The 17859-nt window shown below is 39.3% G+C and overlaps 1 protein-coding gene and 1 long non-coding RNA gene across 11 annotated transcripts in view; both read left to right on the forward strand.

Moving 5' to 3' along the window:
- Opcml (opioid binding protein/cell adhesion molecule like) overlaps positions 1-17859 on the forward strand; it is a 1190405-nt gene that overhangs the window by 917070 nt on the left and 255476 nt on the right. The window lies entirely within an intron of this gene.
- Positions 894-12760, forward strand: LOC110345430 (uncharacterized). Its single transcript, XR_015452398.1, has 2 exons — positions 894-1205; positions 2021-12760. It is a non-coding gene; the product is annotated as an uncharacterized LOC110345430 (long non-coding RNA).

Raw genomic sequence — 17859 nt, forward strand, 5'->3', positions numbered from 1 at the left:
ACATATAATGACCAGATTTATCATGGGGGATTTGTACTGGCACACAAAAGAAGGCTCTAATTTCAGTAGTGGATTAATCCATTGATGAATTCAAAATTTGATGGCATTTGTGGAAGTGAGGCAAACTCGGGTGGTGTGGCCTAGTTGATGGCAGTGGTCATGATGGCATAACTTTGAGAGCTATAACTTGTCCCTGACCCCTTTCTCTGCTGCTCTTCCCCTCTCTGCTTTCTGGCTACCACGAGGTGATCAGGTTTCCTTTGCCATGCTCTTCTTTGATGTTTCTGCCTCCCCACAGGCCTAAACCCAGCTGACCTTGGACTGCAACCTTTGAAATCCAGACCCAAATGAAATTTCTTCCTTTAAGTTGTTTTCACCAGGTATTTTGTCACAATAACGAAAATGAATGCATTACTCAAGGGAAATGGAAAGTACTAATCCCAATGCATTGAAAGAGGAAGAATTAAATGTATCACCCATGTTTTTGAGTCTGGGAAACTATTGGTGGCTAAGGTAGCTGGAGAGGTAGGGTACTATAACACTTGGAAAGAACAGCTTTCAGCTTACCAGGTTTAGGAATAAAGAAAACATAAACATCAAGTAGATATTGTAAAAAAAGTGAGCAGGTGTAACTGAACACCAGAAAGTGTGTTTGACAATCTATGTGAATTTACCAGCTTGGGAGTAGGAAAGTTTCTTAGGCTAGGTATTCCTTGAGAATAGCAAGAATTATACTGTGTTTTTCTCAATCTTCAGCACTTAGCACACTATCTGAGGCATTGTCGGCACTCAACAGATGTTTCTTTGTAAAATGAGCAGAAGAACAGATTGATGCAGCAACTGAAACCTGAAACAGCATGAGTGTGATGATCACAAAGCCCCTGCAGGTAAACAGGTGGGAACGAGCCGTCCCATGACTTGTCATGGACAGCTCCAGTGAGTAAGTGGCAGAGTTGAGTGTTGAACCTTGGCCACTTGCTTGACTTCAAGATCAGTGTCTTCCAAACATATTACAATGTCTCCACTGCCAACCATTTCTAGTTATTTCTCTGCACCAGACTATTGGGAAACACCCAGGTTTCTTATAGATTATTTTATTTAACTTATTTCCTTTTTTTTCGTGCTGCGGATATCACATTGTACCAGAAGAAATTAAAGACAAACTCAAGAAGCTACCATAAATGGTGGAGAGAGAGGCAGAAAAGGTGATAATTAATTTTGTAGTAGCGCATCCCTTCAGGGAGACACATTTTAAATGTTACCGCTTTATCCTATGTAAGGACTAGAAGCTCTCGCCCCTTTGAGGGCCCAGGATCTAATTTTCATTCCACTCATCACTAACTCTTCATCCTACTGAAACTACTCAGAGATCTCTGTGGTGCTAGGGTTGGTGTTTATCAGGGACAGATAGAATAGGAAGAGCTGGCCTATTTTTGTTCCTCGAATGTTGATATTCTACACTTGCATTCTGAGCTAGCTTAGAAGTCTGTTTTACTACAAGGTACTTCATGAAATGGAAGAACCCTTTTTTATGCACAGGGTTAACAATGATGAATTGTGTTAAATTTTCCCATAAGAAACTCCACAGAACACTTATGCAATATCTCTGTACACAAAAGACTGATTTATTTTATTCTGGAATTAGTTCGGGGGGCACTGGTTGTTACACAGATTCTGTTTAGTATGTAAAGATCAATTTCCCAAGCAGTCTAGTCCTGGATTATACTGAACACTAGCTAAAACTGAATACCAGGCACTAAAATTAAATGAATATAATTTCAGTTGATGTTTACATCTACCCTACAAAATACACACCATATTCATGTTTTACAAATAAGGAAACTGAGGCTTAGAAAGATTGAAAACATCCAGAGATGATGGAAATGCTAGGAGCTTTACATTTCTTTCACTATGCAATTCCTTGGGTTAAGCTTTTGTCACTACAAAAAAAAAGCTATCAAAATACAAACAGTCAGTGAGACACTTACATGCATTATCTCTTCATTATTCTTCACAACAGCCCTGGAAGACAGAGCAGAAAGTCACCACTTTACAAGACAAGAAATTGAGGGTAGGGAGTTGGAAGTGATTTGAAGGAGTTCCACTGGTTAAGAAGCGGCCAAGCACCTCTTAAGGCATCTGTTTCCCTCTGTGTCCTGCAGTACTGTGCTTCCTGAGCCAGCCATACTGGAAACTGGGAGATAAATTAACGCAGGTGATTGCTGCCATACAGGAGACAAACACAGAAGAGGAGGGAGGGTACCAAGGCTACGGCTGTGGGTGGGACCAGGGCCTCTGGGGAGGTTTGCAGTGGGAGTGTTTACAGAAGAGAGGAGGAGGCAGGGCCTCAGCACATTCTGGACTATTTTAAAGTCTTCCTTTTAACAAATCTCTTTTTTTTTCCTGTGATTTCCCTCCTTCCAAATATTACATAGTCATTTAAATTAACATGTATAATTATGAGCTTAAAGATAACTCAGCAGTCAACCTGAAATAAATTTAATTTATTCAGCCTTTATTTTAATTATAATCACACTTGTTCTTCACAGAGGAAGATGGAAGAGTGAAAAAGAACAAGTCTGGGCATGAGAAAACTCACTCCGAGGGCTGTGCTCTGCTCTTGAACCTCATAGGCTTCTGTCTTCAGAACCTTCCCCTCCTGGGGGTCTTACCCTGGGGTACAGAACAGAATTCAATGGAACTTATTTCCTTTATGCGTACATATGAATACTGTAATTTGTATTATATATAGTATATATATATATATATATATATATACACACACATATATATTTTCATCTGGAAATATGATTCTAAAAAGGGTTTTCTAAACTGCAAATTTCGTATGTGTACAAATACAGTACACAAGCAAAAGGATCCATAGTGCAAAATAAATATGAGAATTGAGAATTTCTTTGGGCTTCATTTCCAAGGTTTTGAAATGGAAGGTTGCAATGTTGGTATGGCAGTCCTTTCTACTTATTCTATCTTATAATGACTTTTAAACATAAATTCTCTGCCTGAGTTTTTGTATAACTGGGATTCTCTGCACACTATCTTTTATTCCTTTACCCAAGGATGGGATTATAGACAGCTAAGTTAGGTAGAAATATTCTAGGCAGTCAGATAGGGCTAGTCCCTTGAAAAAGTCAGTGCAGAGCATAAGAACACATTACTACTGTGGGAGGAGGTGGATTTCTTGAAGGCCAGGGCTCAAGACAAAAATGAAATGACTAGCCCTACTTCCCCTGGGTTAAAAAATAAAGATTGATATTCTAAATGGGCATTAATCACTAGGTGGGGACCAAGACCCTGACCCATCCCTTCCTTAATGGTTGACCATAGTTTTATCCCACCTTATCCCCACCTGATGATTTTATACCCATCTCATGATTTTGTTCTATAAAACTTTGAGAAGTGGAGTGGTCAGGCAACCCATTTTCTGGGTTCCTTTCTGTCTGTCTTAAACAGAAGATATCTATCTCTCAATAAATATTTCCTACTCTTTTAACTTCCGTTGTTCCTAGAATCATTCTTTGATTTTAGAGAATATGAACTCATTGTAGTGGACATCTAACAGGTTGGGAGTGATAATATTTCCCTTATATCATCCCTGTATCAATGAGAAACATTGCTCCTAATCTTTTACTTATATTTTCTTTTGTCCTTAGGATTGAGACCCTCTTGCTAACATTACTAGATAGTAGTAATTCTGAGTATGATCCCAGTTGCTCTCTAACATTTGTAATCTACACAATCCATATCAAACTGTTTTACTTGTGTGTGTGTGTCTGTGTGTGTGTGTTTGTGTTTAGCTATGTTCCCTACCTATTTATCCATCCATTCATTACTGAAGCGTTATGGTAACTGAGGAGGTAACTGTAACATAGAAAGAATCAAAGATATCATTGCCTTCAGAATAACCTCTGCACACAGTAAAAGAAGGTTTTGTTTGTTTGTTTGTGGTTTTTTTTTTTTTTGGTACCAGAGATCAAACTCAGGACCTTGCGCTTGCCAGGCAGGTGGCAGAACCACTGAGATAAATCCCCAGCCCAAAAGAAGGTATTTTGAGAATCTTCATTTGTGAAGAAAGTGTCCCCCTTCAAACTCCCTTGAGGCCTGATGCCTCCTTCCTGCCTCAGGGGTAGAATGAGGCCCACACATATATTTCCCAGGCAGTCCTCTATCTGTGTTCTCAGATTGTGCCACTCATCTTGTAGTGTAACTAGAACAGAATTGATGTTCATTACCATCCAGTCTCCTAGATTGTGAGACCTTCCATAATATGGTGTACAATTAGAGACAACATGGTCCAACCATGTTTATAAAAAAATGCTTTCTCCTTTTATCAGGCCTCTTCTCCCCTTATTGTGAGGAGAAATAGGGTACTTTGTTCTGCTCTGTTTAGGAGTGAAGACTATAACACATACACACATTCACATTTGCACACACCCTTACACGCATTCACACACTCCCACATACAATTTTCACAGGCTTCATGACTGTTTCTTCTGTACCCTCTGCAATTCTATTCTACCATCCACTCAGTATGTAGGTTCAGCCTCCATCTAGAAGAGGGGCAGAGACACACTCAATTCTCTCATAACAGTTCAGAGTTTAGTAATTGTAAAAATTGAAGGAATTGGTATTTTCAAAGGTGATTGAGACCAGAACAAATTGCCACTGCATGAACTCCTTGTCAGGGCTCAAGATGTGTTGAGTCTGTGTGCCAAGGGGGGAGCCTTTCTATGCGAGGGTCCTGGATTGGAAAGTGGGTGAGAGAGTTTTCCACAGGGTACAAGAAGGTGGTGCCAGTCTTGGCACCTTTGGTGTTATACACAGAAGCAAGAGCCAGGAGGAGAGGTGGCAGGGCCTCAGCTTGTCATCTGTCTTATTTGCAATAGAATTAAATAAACAGAACAGTCATAATAAAGCCTGTTCTCCCAATCATCACTGATGTGGAGATGAAGAAAATGAAATGCCTGTTATGTTCTGCTCAATTTACATGGTGATCTCAGCTTCCTTCCTAAGAAGTCAGTCTGCCAATAGCTCCAGTAAATAACAAAGATGCTTGCTAATGCATTCCTGCTGCAGGGAGCACAGAGCAAGCATATCTCAGAGGGAAGGTAATTAGTAAACGTCCATAAATTCTCTCACAGACCAAAGTTCACCATGATCCTCCTAGAGTCATATTATTCCATATGTAGTGTATCACCATACCTTATACTCCCACAGTCCCTACATTTAGTTAACCATAGTTGAGCATCAGGAATACTGAATCCGGAGTAGTAATATTTTCATACAGGTAGTAAATGTACACATATTTGAAGAATCCAACTTGCCTTCTCTAACCTTGTTTTGAAGTCTTATGTTGACCACAATAACTATTTATTATACTTGTTCCAATTTTGGATTCTCCCAAAGATCAAAAAGCCTTTATTACTTTTTTCACTGATAATTCTTCTCTAGAGGTATAAAAATTGAAAAGTAGTAAAAATGAAGTACAGGTAAAATTATCACAAGGAAAACATTCGAGGATTCGTTTTCTTCGTAATTACAAACCCTGGCTCTCATTCACCAAGTAACCTCTCTAGCAGTCACTTTAAAGACATGACCCAATTCTGTTTTCCAGTGAAGCTCAGGAGGTAGGATTTACTTTCTTAGTTTTTTGAATGAAGAAACTGAGGTTTAGAAAGGCCAAGGAAGTTGTTGTAGGCACTAGCTGGGAAGTGGGGGTGAGACTTGGGCTCAGCTCACAGCTGAAAGGCCCTCTTCACTGGCATTTGTCCTGATCTCATACCTTCCCCCACAGGCAAGTCAGATGGATGTGCCAGTTCACTCCTTGTCCAACACCTCTGCAGGCAAGATCTCCAACCAGAGGAGCAGTTTTCTCTTTTTCCTCTATTTCATTATTGTTGTAATTATAACTTCCTCCTTAGAGTTAATAGTAGCTCTCAATCTGCATTCCCAGTTCTCGGCTTTTTACCCTAATCTCAATCTGTTATTTCTGACTCTGGCCTGAGCTCTTAAATTTAGGTGTTCTAAAGTCCTCCTACTGAACTTAGCTTCTTTAATCCAAAATCTGCTCTTCCTCTTCTCATTCACAATCCTGTTCATGGCAACAGAAAGCTGAGGTAGAGCCTGGCCTGAAGCTGCAATTCTCTGTTTTGCTTCCCTGTAAAAGCAGTGGTCATGTCCCAAGAAGTCACTGTCTTCCTCTTTGTTCCCCAAACCACCACCATCCTAGAGCAGAATCTAATTCCCCACTGACTTTCCACTGTTACTTCCTAAGGGACACCCAATCCTTGATCTCTCTCCTTATTAATTTTATTTATTTATTTATTTTTAAATTTTTATTTTATTAGTACATTTTAAGTATACAATACAATGACATTCATCATTAGAAATTTGCACCTTTACATAATCATTCTTGGTTCTTATTTTGCCCCCTTCCCCTGCCCTCCCTTCAACCCCTCCAGACTCCCTATTTACAAAGTCTTTGTTTCCATATTTTCATTTTCTCATATTAATTCCCATTCCCTTTTTCCTTTCCCCTACCCCTCCCACTTCTCCTTTCCCTTTGCCCCTTTTCTTCCTATTTCACATTATCTATTATACCTTTTAGTCCTTACTTACACTCAGTTTCTCCCACCAGAGAAACTATTCGGTATTTATATATGTGTGTCCTATTTATTTCACTTAAAGAGTATGACCTCAATGTGCATCCATTTAGCTATGAATGTCTCAAATTTCTCTTTTTTTTAAGGCTGAGTAGTATTCTATTTTATAAAAAACAAAACAAAACACATTTTCTTTATCCAGTATCCAGTTGATGGGCACTTGGGCTGCTTCCAAGTTTTAGCTATTATACATTGTGCTGCTATAAACATGAGTGCACATATACCACTGTGGTATTAATTCTTTGGGGAAGATACCCAGCAGCGGAATAGCTGGGTCAAATGGGACATCCAGTCCTAGTTCTTTCAGGTATCTCCATGCTGATTTCCACAGTGCTTGCACCAGTCTATACTCCCACCAGCAGTGGAGCAGGGTTCCTCTTTCCCCACAGCCAGGCCAGCATTTTTTATTGGTTGGTTTCGTGATAGCAGCCATTCTTTCTGGGGTGAGGTGAAATCTCAGTGTTGGTTTCATTTGCATCTCTTGAGTGACCAGTGATGTTCAACATTTTTTCATATGTTTATTTGCTATTTCTACTTCTTTGTCTGAGAAATGTTTCTTCATTTCAGATGCCCATTTTTGGATCAGGTCTTTAAATTAGGGAGGTCTGATTTTTTTAAGTTCTTTACAGATTCGAGATAGTAGACATTTGTCTGAAGAACAGCAGGTGAAGATTTTTTTTCCCACATTGTGGGTTGTCTCTTCACACTGCTGGTGATTTCTCTTGCTGTGCAGAAGCTTTTTAACAAGAAGAGATCCCATTTGTTGATTGTTTGTGCTAGTTCATGGGCAATTGAGGTTTTGTTCATAAAATCTTTTGCTACATCGATGTCTTCAAGGGTTCTACCTAACCTCTGTTCCAGCTGATTCAGTTTTTCTATTTTAATATTTAGATCTTTAATCCATTTCAATTTTAGTTTGGTGCATGGTGAGAGATACAGGTCTAGTTTTAATCTTTGGCAAGTTGAAACCCAGTTTTTCCAGCACCATTTATTAAAGAGGTTATCTTTCCTCCAGTGAGGGTGTTTGACTCCTTTGTTTTGGCATCTTCTAATCTGTTCCGCTGGTCCTGAGGTCTGTTTCTTTGGCAGTACCATGCTGTTTTTATCACAGTAGGTTTATAGTATAGTTTCAAGTTGGGGGTTGTGATACCCCCTGCCATGTCTCTGTTACCTAGAATTGCTTTGGCTATTCTGGGTCTCTTCTTGTTCCAAATGAATTTTTGGATTGTTTTCTCAAGGTCCATGAAGTATGCTTCTGGGATCTCAATTGGGATTGCATTGAATCTATATAGCAGTTTTGAAAGTATGGCCATTTTCACTATGTTGATCCTTCCTACCCAGGAGCAAGGGATGTCTGTCCATTTTCTGATATCATCTTCAAACTCTCTTTTCAGAGTGCTATAGTTTTCAGAGAAGAAGTCTTTGATTTCTTTTGTTAGGTTGATTCCTAGGTATTTCAGTTTTTTGGATGCTATTGTGAAAGGAATTATTTGCCCTATTTCTCTCTCAGTGAGTCTGTCATTTGTATAGAGGAAAGCTATTGATTTTTGTGTGTTGGCCTTGTAACCAGCTACTTGACTGAATTTGGTTATTAAGTCTAGAAGACTTTTGGTGGAGTTCTTGGAGTCTTCTATATAGAATATCATGTCATCTGCAAATAATGACAATTTGACTTCTTCATTTCCTATTGTTATTACTTTTATTTTTTTCTCTTGTCCAATTGCTGTGGCTAATGTTTCCAAAACTATATTGAACAGGAATGGTGGTAGTGGACATCCTTGTCTTGTTCCTGATTTTAGTGTGAAGGATTTCAGTTTTTGACCATTTAGTATGATATTGGCTGTTGGTTTTTCATAGATAGCTTTTATCAGATTGAGGTAGAGACCATCTATTCCAATTTTTTGTAGGGTTTTTATCATAAATGCACATTAGATTTCGTCAAATGCTTTTTCTGTATCTATTGAGATGATCATACGGTTTTTGTCCTTGGCTCTATTGATATAGTGTATTACATTGATTGATTTGAGTATGTTAAACCATCCCTGCATCCCTGGGATGAATCCCACTTGATCAGGGTGTATGATCCTCTTGATGATCTTCTGTATTCTATTTGCCAGTATCCTATTAAGGATTTTTGTATCTATGTTCATTAGTGAGATTGTCCTATAGTTCTCTTTTTCAGTTGGGTCTTTCTCTGCTTTGGAGATCAAGGTGATGCCTGCTTCCAGGAATGAATTTGGGAGTATTGCTTCCCTTTCAATTTCATTGAAGAGTTTAAACAGTAGTGGCAGTAGTTTCTCTCTAAAAGTCCTGTAGAATTTAGCCTTGAAGCTATCAGGACCTGGGCTTTTCTTAGTTGGTAAGTTTTTAATTACATTTTCAATTTCATTGATTAATATTGGGTTGCTTAAAATTTTTAGGTCTTCTTCATTCAACTTTGGTAATTCATGAGTATCTAGGAATCTGTCCATTTCTTCTGTGTTTTCCCTCTTATTGGCATATAGTTTCTGGAAGTAGGTATTGATGATCTTCTGGATTTCTGCTGGGTCTGTTGTAATTTCACCCATTTGATTCCTAATTGCATGGATTTGGGCCTTTTCACTCCTTTTTCTGATAAGGTTGGCTAAGTGTTTGTCAATTTTGTTTATTCTTTCGAAGAAACAACTCTTGGCCTCATTAATATTTCGTATCATTCTCTTAGTCTCCATTGAATTGATTTCTGCTCTGATCTTTATAATTTCCTCACTTGTATGAACTTTGGGTTTGTCCTGCTCTTTTTCTAGAAGCTTGAGGTTCAGCATCAGGTTGTTTAATTGGGCTCGCTCTGTTTTCCTAATATGATTATTCAGTGCTGTGAATTTCCTTCATAAGACTGCTTTCATTGTGTCCCATAGATTCTGATATGTTGCATTGTTATTGTCATTTAATTGAAGGAACTGTCTGATTCTTCTTTAATTTCCTCTGTGACACATTGGTTATTCAGAAATGTGCTGTACAATTTCCAAGTGTGTATGAAATTCTTGCAATTTATTTTGCTATTGATCTCCAATTTCATCGCAATGTGCTCTGATAATATACAAGGGATAACTTCCATTCCTTTGCACTTAGTTAATCATGTTCTATGAGTGAATATGTGATCTATTTTGGAGAACAACCCTTGTGCAGCTGAAAAGAATGTGTTCTGATTTTGTGGGGTGGAACACTCTATAAACATCTGTTAAAGTTCATTTGTTCAAGAGTTCGATTGAGTTCTAGTGTTTCATTGCTCATTTAATGTCTAGTTGATCTATCTATTTGTGACAGGGTAGTATTGAAGTCCTCCACTACTATTGTATTAGTGCATATATGACTTTTCATGTCCATTAGTATTTGTTTTATATAGTTGGGCACACAAGCGTTTGGTGCATAGATATTTATGATTGTCATCTCTTCCTGTTGGAGTGTTCCCTTTACAAGTATGCAGTGTCCTTCTTCGTCTCTCTTAATCAGTGTTGGTTTGAAATCTACTTGATCTGCAAAGAGGATAGCTACTCCTGCTTTTTTTTTTTGGGTTCCCATCACCTGGAGTATTGTTTTCCACCCTTTAACTTTCAGTCTATGAGTTTCTTTTTTGAATTAAATGTGTTTCTTGTATGCAGCATATTGTTGGATCTTGGTTCTTGACCCCTTCTGCCAGTCTATTTCTTTTTATTGGGGAGTTGAGACCATTAACACTGATGGTTATAACTGATACATATTGACTTATCATTGTCATGACTTTTTCTTTTTGTTGGATTCTCCCACTTTACATTTAATTTCTTGTCACCTCTGATGGATTCATTCTTCTGTGCTTCCTGGGGTTGTGGTCCTCATTGTCTTTTCCTAGAATATTGTCTAAAATTTTTTGGAGTGCTGGTTTGGTATTCATGAAGTTCCTCAGGTGGTCTTTGTCATGAAAGTATCTTATTTTTCCATCAATTTTGAAAGATAATTTTGCAGGGTACATCAATCTGAGTTGGAGGCTGTTTTCCTTTGGGCTTGGAATACATCACTCCAGGCTCTTCTTGCCTTGAGGGTTTGCATTGAGAAGTCTGCTGTGATTCTGATGGGCTTTCTGTTGTATGTGATTTGTTTCTTTTCTTTAACTGCTTGTAGAACTTCGTTTTTCTGTTGGGTTTCTGGAATTTAACAATTATATGCCTATGTGTAGATTTGTTTTTTTATCAAGGCTAGTTGGAGTCCTATATGCCTCCCTTATCTGTATGTAAAGTTCTTTTCCCCTGCTTGGGAAATTTTCTGCCATTACTTCTGTGACCAGTTTTTTTATGTCATCTGCATGCTCTCCTCTTTCTTCGTTGACTCCAATCAGTCTTATGTTATTCTTCTTTGCATTGTCTAACAGCTGCTGGATTGATTTCTTGTGGTCCCTTACAATTTTGAAGTAATTTTTCTTTTCCTGGTCACTAATTGTAATCTTATCTTCTATATGTGAAATTATGTCCTCATATTTGCTCATTCTGCTGCGTAGATTTTCAATGGAGTTCTTAATCTCCTGGAAATCTGTTTGCATCTGTTTTATGGATTCCATTTGTTCCCTATGTTGGAATTCCATCATGTTCCTCGGGTCCTCTCTAGATTTATCAATCATGTCTTGCACTATGAGCACAATCTCTGCTGTCATCTCAGAAAGTATTTCTGATTTCGTTTTTTCCAGATTCTCTTTCGTTGCCAGTTCACGAGTCCAGGTGGTTGAGTATTAGAGTGTTCCATCTCATTTCCCTTTGGAGTTGCTATAGGTGATCTGGAAGTCTGCTTTTGAGACTTATTTATGTGTCTTCTCATTTCGACAGGGAGGGGAGCTGTTGGCACCCATGTGGCTCACCTCCTCTGCTCTGGGAGCAGTGGTACGGCAGCCCAGAAACCCCTTCCTCTGAGCTGGGAGAGGTGGAATGGTGGCCTGGAGGCCCCTACCTCTGAACTGGGAGCAGTGGTACAGTGGACCAGAAGCCCCTTCCTCTGGGCTAGGAGCAGTGGAGTGGCGGCTGGGAGGCCACTTCCTCTGAGCTTTTCCTTATTAATTTTAACAACGTTCCCTAAGTATTACTGATGTACATCTTTGATCATGTCACTTCTCTTCACTTGTGACGTTGTAAATATATGTTTTAATTGATGCATAGTAATTGTATATATTTATGGGGTACAGTGTGACATTCCCACATACACAGACAATGTTCAATGGTCAAATCAGGGGAACTGGCATACTCATTTCCTCAGAAATTCATTATTTCTGTTTTAGTAACATCAGAATCTTTAATGATTCTTTATACTACATTTGCAAAACTTATATTATCTTTCTAGGTACTGAACAATGCAGGACCCTCCCGCCTTTCCGCTTAGTTCCTATTTCTCCATTTTGCATCTTACAAATCTCTGTTTCATTTATCCTTGTCCCGCTCCTCATCTCTAGCATCCTGTACTTTTCCATTTCTCATATTACATGTCTGTCTTCAGTATTCTTCTTCACTCTGGATTTCCAAATCCTACAGAAAGCTGAGTTGCCCAGCAGACCTTTCTGTCAGGGTGGAAATGGTCTATGTTTGCACTTGCAAGGTTATGGCTGTCAGCTATGCATAAGGACTGGGAAGCTGAGATGTAGCCAGTGCAAATAAGGAACTGGATTTTTGGTTCTATTTAGTTTTAATTAACTAATTTGAAAGAGCTACACATAGCTAATGGCTATCACACTGCAGAGTAGTCAGACAGCTGCTAAATCTACAAAACCAAAGACTTGTTTTAAAATTCCAATTGTCACTTTGTCTATACTGCCTTATTTATTTATTTTTTTTGCAAATTTTGGTTATTGGTAGATATAACTCTCTTTTCCCTCTCGATTATAAATTTATTTGAAGGCAAGAGCCAGAAGTAGCTTAAAAGTTTTCATACAGGCAGGGTATCCTGAATTAGCTTGACCATATGATTAGCTCTTTAAGAAACTTATGTTAAATTTTACCAATCCATAACAATTATTGCATAATAACACATTTTTACTAACATCTTATACAAGATTGAGAAAAATATTAACTATGCTTATGAAAGAATAAGCATCTCAAAGCAAGACACCTTAGATTACAGGAGGCCACACCAGTAAAAGTAACATACATCTTCCATGTACTCCCTTCCCTTCCTGTGCTTGGGACAGATTGCTGTAAACTAAAAGTATCAAAACTATGAGCATTGAATAAACAAGCTCTTAGTGAAACTGGTAAAACATTCCATGACCTGGAGCTTCTGCGGACAATTTCTAACACAGTCACTTCTCTTCAGAGTGTTGAAAATCACCCCAAACCAGGTATCCCCAGTGGCAGCATCAGCAGGCTGGTCTGGAAGAGGGCAAACAGAGCTTGCTGCAATCAACCTAATAGGATGGATTATGTGCTCTGATTGGCCAGCAAACAGGCATTAATGACCAGTTAGCAACTGTGTTCAGGTCAATTAATTTATATTTGTATTTTGCAAACTAAAAGTTTCTCTGTTAGATTATTGATTCTTTGTCCCCGTATTCAATTTGTTTTTAATTGCACCATTGCTGGGCCAAGCCCTCCCTCCTGGCAAGCTGGCAATAAATCTGCCACCATCTCAACAATCAACAACAAATGTGTCTCTTCATGTCATTATTAATATGTCTCTTGGATTGGTTCATTACCACAGTTAACAGTTTATAAGAGCTGGGTGGCACACCGCCAGGAGGATTCCTTTTCCCAAGGGCTTTTTTGTCATGAAGGGATTGATGTTCTCAGGACTGCGTGGGACTAAGAAAAGGGGTCTGGGATTTAATTTAATATAGCTGGAATTCAAGCTACCTAATCCTCTTTTATCATAAACAGCTTTAGAAGAAGATATTGTTGAAATAGAGATTTTTGCCTCTCTTCCAATTCTGCTTTCTTCTCTTTTCTTTCTCTATTTTTTATCTTTCTACTTTCTGCTTAATTTTTGTTTGTATGGGTTTCTCTGTCTCAAAAGCAACATAACAGCCACCTGAGTGGTCCACAATCCCAGGGTAAGTGAGCCAGGCATGCCCCAGGAGTAGGAGTTGTATCCTGGGATTTTTGTTAGCTGAGAGCAGAGGAGAGTTCCCCACACTTGAGGTGTGAATGGTGATTAACAGAACTGCAGAAATACTGCACTCACAATGCCACCTAAATTGAGGTCAGGACCAAAAAGCAATAAGCTCTATCCTGTACTAAAGATAACAATTAATTATCAAATGGATATTGGCTCTTTTCTTTATTAGAACTTTTAGAGAGTGAAGCACAGATTTCAAATGAATTTTTAGTTTTGTGGAAGAGATCCTCTATGTCCCAAGAATGCCAAAATACAAATCCTAAATAGGACTAAGAGTCTTCTTTGCAAAGGCCACCATGGGCTGATCTGGTCATGGTGTAGAGTGTGTATCATCTTCAAAGCACAAACTGCTGGAGGGCAAAAAGCCTGATCTTCACATGTGAAATTAATTCTTCATTCTTTGATCCAGGGTGTGGATTTTGTACTTAATATGCTATTAGCAAAGAACATACAGTTCTTGGAATGTATCTCTCCATCACAAGTGAACCTGAGCTTGTTCAGTGGGAGAGTTTGATGCAGAATATTTCCCTGGATGAAGGCTTATGGAAACAGAGACACGGAGCTTGGGAGGAGGAGAAGGGAGAATTGAGCTTGAAAGACTTAGCAAAGGAGGCGGCAAACAAGAGAGATTGGAAGATCTGAAGATGTCTGAACAAGGTCCTGGAACCACAAATACAGGATTAGACTGAAAAAGAAAGAAGTAGATAAAAGTAGAGAGTAGCTGGGCAAAGGGAAAGAAGAGACAAGGGAGTTCAGCCAGTGCACCTCAGTGTTCTGAGGTTGCCTTCCTGGACTAGGGCAGGGAATCTACTCTACTCACCAAGAGAATAAGTAGACGACTGTGAGCCAAGAAAGAAATGTTCACTGGGCACTCATCAAAGCTTTCACCAAAGGTTTCGTTTTAAGTACCTTCCCTCCACCATAGTATCAAGAAGATATATGGTAAGAAATAAAAATGAAAAAGAAATAAAAATGAATGCATCTATTCATCCTATGAATGCATCTATAAAGGTCCACTATTGCATACTACATGGGATTTCTTTGTTTGAAATGAATTCTTATCAGCTATTACATCCAAAAAATAAAATAATCTAATTTTCAGGAGAAAGCAAGCTCTGGCCACCATGCACACTTCCTGAGGGCTGACTTAAACACCCCACCGATGTGAGTGTTAAGTGACAGCCCTGAGCCCTGGCCATGGCTAATCCAAAGCACCAACAACTATTAACAGAATCAGAGAAGGCAAAATAGCTACTTGAGTAATAAAGCTCCCCAGTCCTTGCTTCTACAACAGCAGGGTGGAGAGTGAGGGGACAGGAAATCAAAGTTCCTTTAAAAAAATTATAACACATAGGAGCAAAATGTCCCCACAGCAGGTAAGAAAGTGGAAAAAACACCAAATCAATCACCTTAAAAATAAGGCTTAAAATCTTCCACTGTTTAAGATGTAGGTGGGGAGGGAAGAATGGGATCAACAGCTTGAAAATGTTTTATTAAACTACATGCTGACTGCCACAGCGCATACGGGGAAATGCAATTACAGTCAGACCATTAAAAAGACGCCCAAGGATACCTCTTAGAAAGACCAGGGGGCAATCAGTGTGCACCCAGACAACTTTCAAAGGAAACTCACTTTGAAAAAGTACCAGGAAGCAGAAGGAAGCACCTCAGATTGGACAGCCACAAAGCGAGAGGTCTTGCAGCCTTGGAGCCTGGGGGAGAGGTGATGGAATCTGGGAGTGGGGAAAAGAGGCTGGGCTGAGAATCCCACAGATTAAACATGAGTAGCTTCTGACCTACAATCATAGGTATTTTGTTTTACCTTCACTTCAGCTTCAGTGTCCTGGGCCCTTGTTTTTGGCTAATACATTGGTAAGGAACACACCAGTCTGGGAGTTGGTGATGCTGGATGCTGTTTGAGCATCACTCTGGATGTACTCTGAGCATGGCGGCCTGGGTGCCTCTGGAGCCAAGGACTTGCTCTGCTTCTCCATCAGCTGCCATCTGGGTCACACTTGCCAACTATGAGTTGGCAAAGGCAGTATCCTTGGGAGTGTGCATGCTACCAGCCCCTCAATGAATACCTCAGCTTGTCTTGGCATTAGAAGATGCAGAAGAGATAGTGAACAAGTAGGGCAGACATCGTTCTCTTCAGAGTCTTCACATGTGGTGCAGTGTATCCTTCTGGTCACAGAATGCATAGGGTGATGGTGATGGTGCTGTAGTTTGGACCTTCAGTGTCCGGTGAGGGTCCATTAGGCTTAGTACCCAGGGTGGGGCCATTGTAAGATGGTGGAGACTTTAAGAGAGGGACCTAGTTTAAGGTTTATGTCACTGAGGGTGTGTCCTCAAAGGGGACTGTTGGACCCAGGCTTTTCCTCTTTAATTCCAGCTATGAAGGGAGTACTTTTACTTTGTTGCCACACAGTGCTGCTTCACCAAAAGCAGAAACAACAGGGCCATCCCAGCATCCACCATCCCTTGGATGTCCCAGACAGTAAGCCACAATAGCCCTTTGTTCTCCATAAGCTGATTATCTCAGATATTCCTTCTACTGGCAAAAAGCTGAATAACACAAACCACTACCCTCTTCCTGCCTTTGGGAAACCTCATAGTGTCCAACTCTGGCCTTTCCAATTCAAAGCCTTTCCTTGTCAGTACCTGGAGGTGGTGTTTGAGCTCAGCCTTTCCAGTTCCAAACTCCTGAGAATGGCTCTGTCACATGATGCTGTAGCCATTGTGATACAGTGTGACTTCTCCACCCACTGGGAAGACAGGAGCAAAATCATTACTTTTGTGTGGACAAAAATGTTGACCGCTAATATATGGCTTAAGGCTAACATGAATTAGATGCTCAGAAATGCTTATTAAATGTGTCTGGTGTGTCACTAGTAATAAATAAATATTTAATGATAAACAGGATGAAAATATTTAGTTGAAGTGAACTGAAGCAAATTTATTTAGGCATATGTGTGCATGCAAAAATAATCTACAGATCACATATTATATAGATGTTACTATAGTGTGTGGCTGGTGTTAACTTCCAGTCCTTTCTCACTAAGCTCTGAGTAAATTCTTTTTATTTGTTTTTACTTGATACACAATAATTGTACATGTTTATGGAGTACAATATATGTTTCAATATATGCATGCATTATGTAATGGTCAAATCCAGGTAATGAGCATATCTATCACCTTATATAGTTATAATCTCATTTTGTTGAAAGCACTCAAAATCCTCTTTTCTAGCTATTCTGAGATATACAGCATAATACTTAACTATAATGACTGTACTACAGCCATAATGTTGTGCCCATCAGCCAACCTCTCCCGGCTTCTACTTCCCTACCAATACTTTTATAACCACTATTTTACTCTCAACTTCTTTGAGATCAACTTTTAAAAATTTTACCTATGAGGAAGATCATACAGTATTTGTTTTCCTATCTGGTTTGTTTTTTAAACATAATTCTAATTTTTTTTCTGATTTTGTGGCTTCTGATCCTTTCTTCCATCCTGCCAAGCCAACTACCAGTATTTACAGCTTCACCCATGTGGCTCATTGCTTTCTGCAGGAGACGATGTGCTGATCATTGAGGGTTTTCAGCATGTCTTCAATGCTCAAGCTCTAGGATGGAGATACATAGATGGAGGGATAGATGGAGGGATGGAAGGATGGATAGATAGACAGGCAGACAGATAGATACAGACAGATAGATATCTTGATCTGAAGTCTGTGCAACACTTGGGAAGGCAACTTTGCTGGAGTAAACAGGTTCTCCTGAGGTTTAGCAGAAACATCAGTTACAAAGTGCCTATTGTGGCTGCAGCAAGAGTGGTTTTATAGACTTCTCTGACTTTAGGAAGGGGAAAGCAATTTCTAGGTGTAATACAATCAGGACCATGCTCCCATTTTCCTCAGAAACTATTGCCTTGCAGTGATTTTCTGTCTTTGGTGAGTAAATGCTCCCCAGACCACAGCTACCATGGATAAAAAGCAATGGCAATCCTACCTTAGCAGAGTTTTGCTTCTTACACAAGTCTTGGTTTTATTTACATGAGGGTTATACTTACCTCT

Source organism: Heterocephalus glaber, unplaced genomic scaffold (genome assembly GCF_053883595.1).
Source record: "Heterocephalus glaber isolate CG9 unplaced genomic scaffold, H.glaber_assembly_v1.0 deba00001446, whole genome shotgun sequence".
NCBI classification, from domain to species: domain Eukaryota; kingdom Metazoa; phylum Chordata; class Mammalia; order Rodentia; family Bathyergidae; genus Heterocephalus; species Heterocephalus glaber.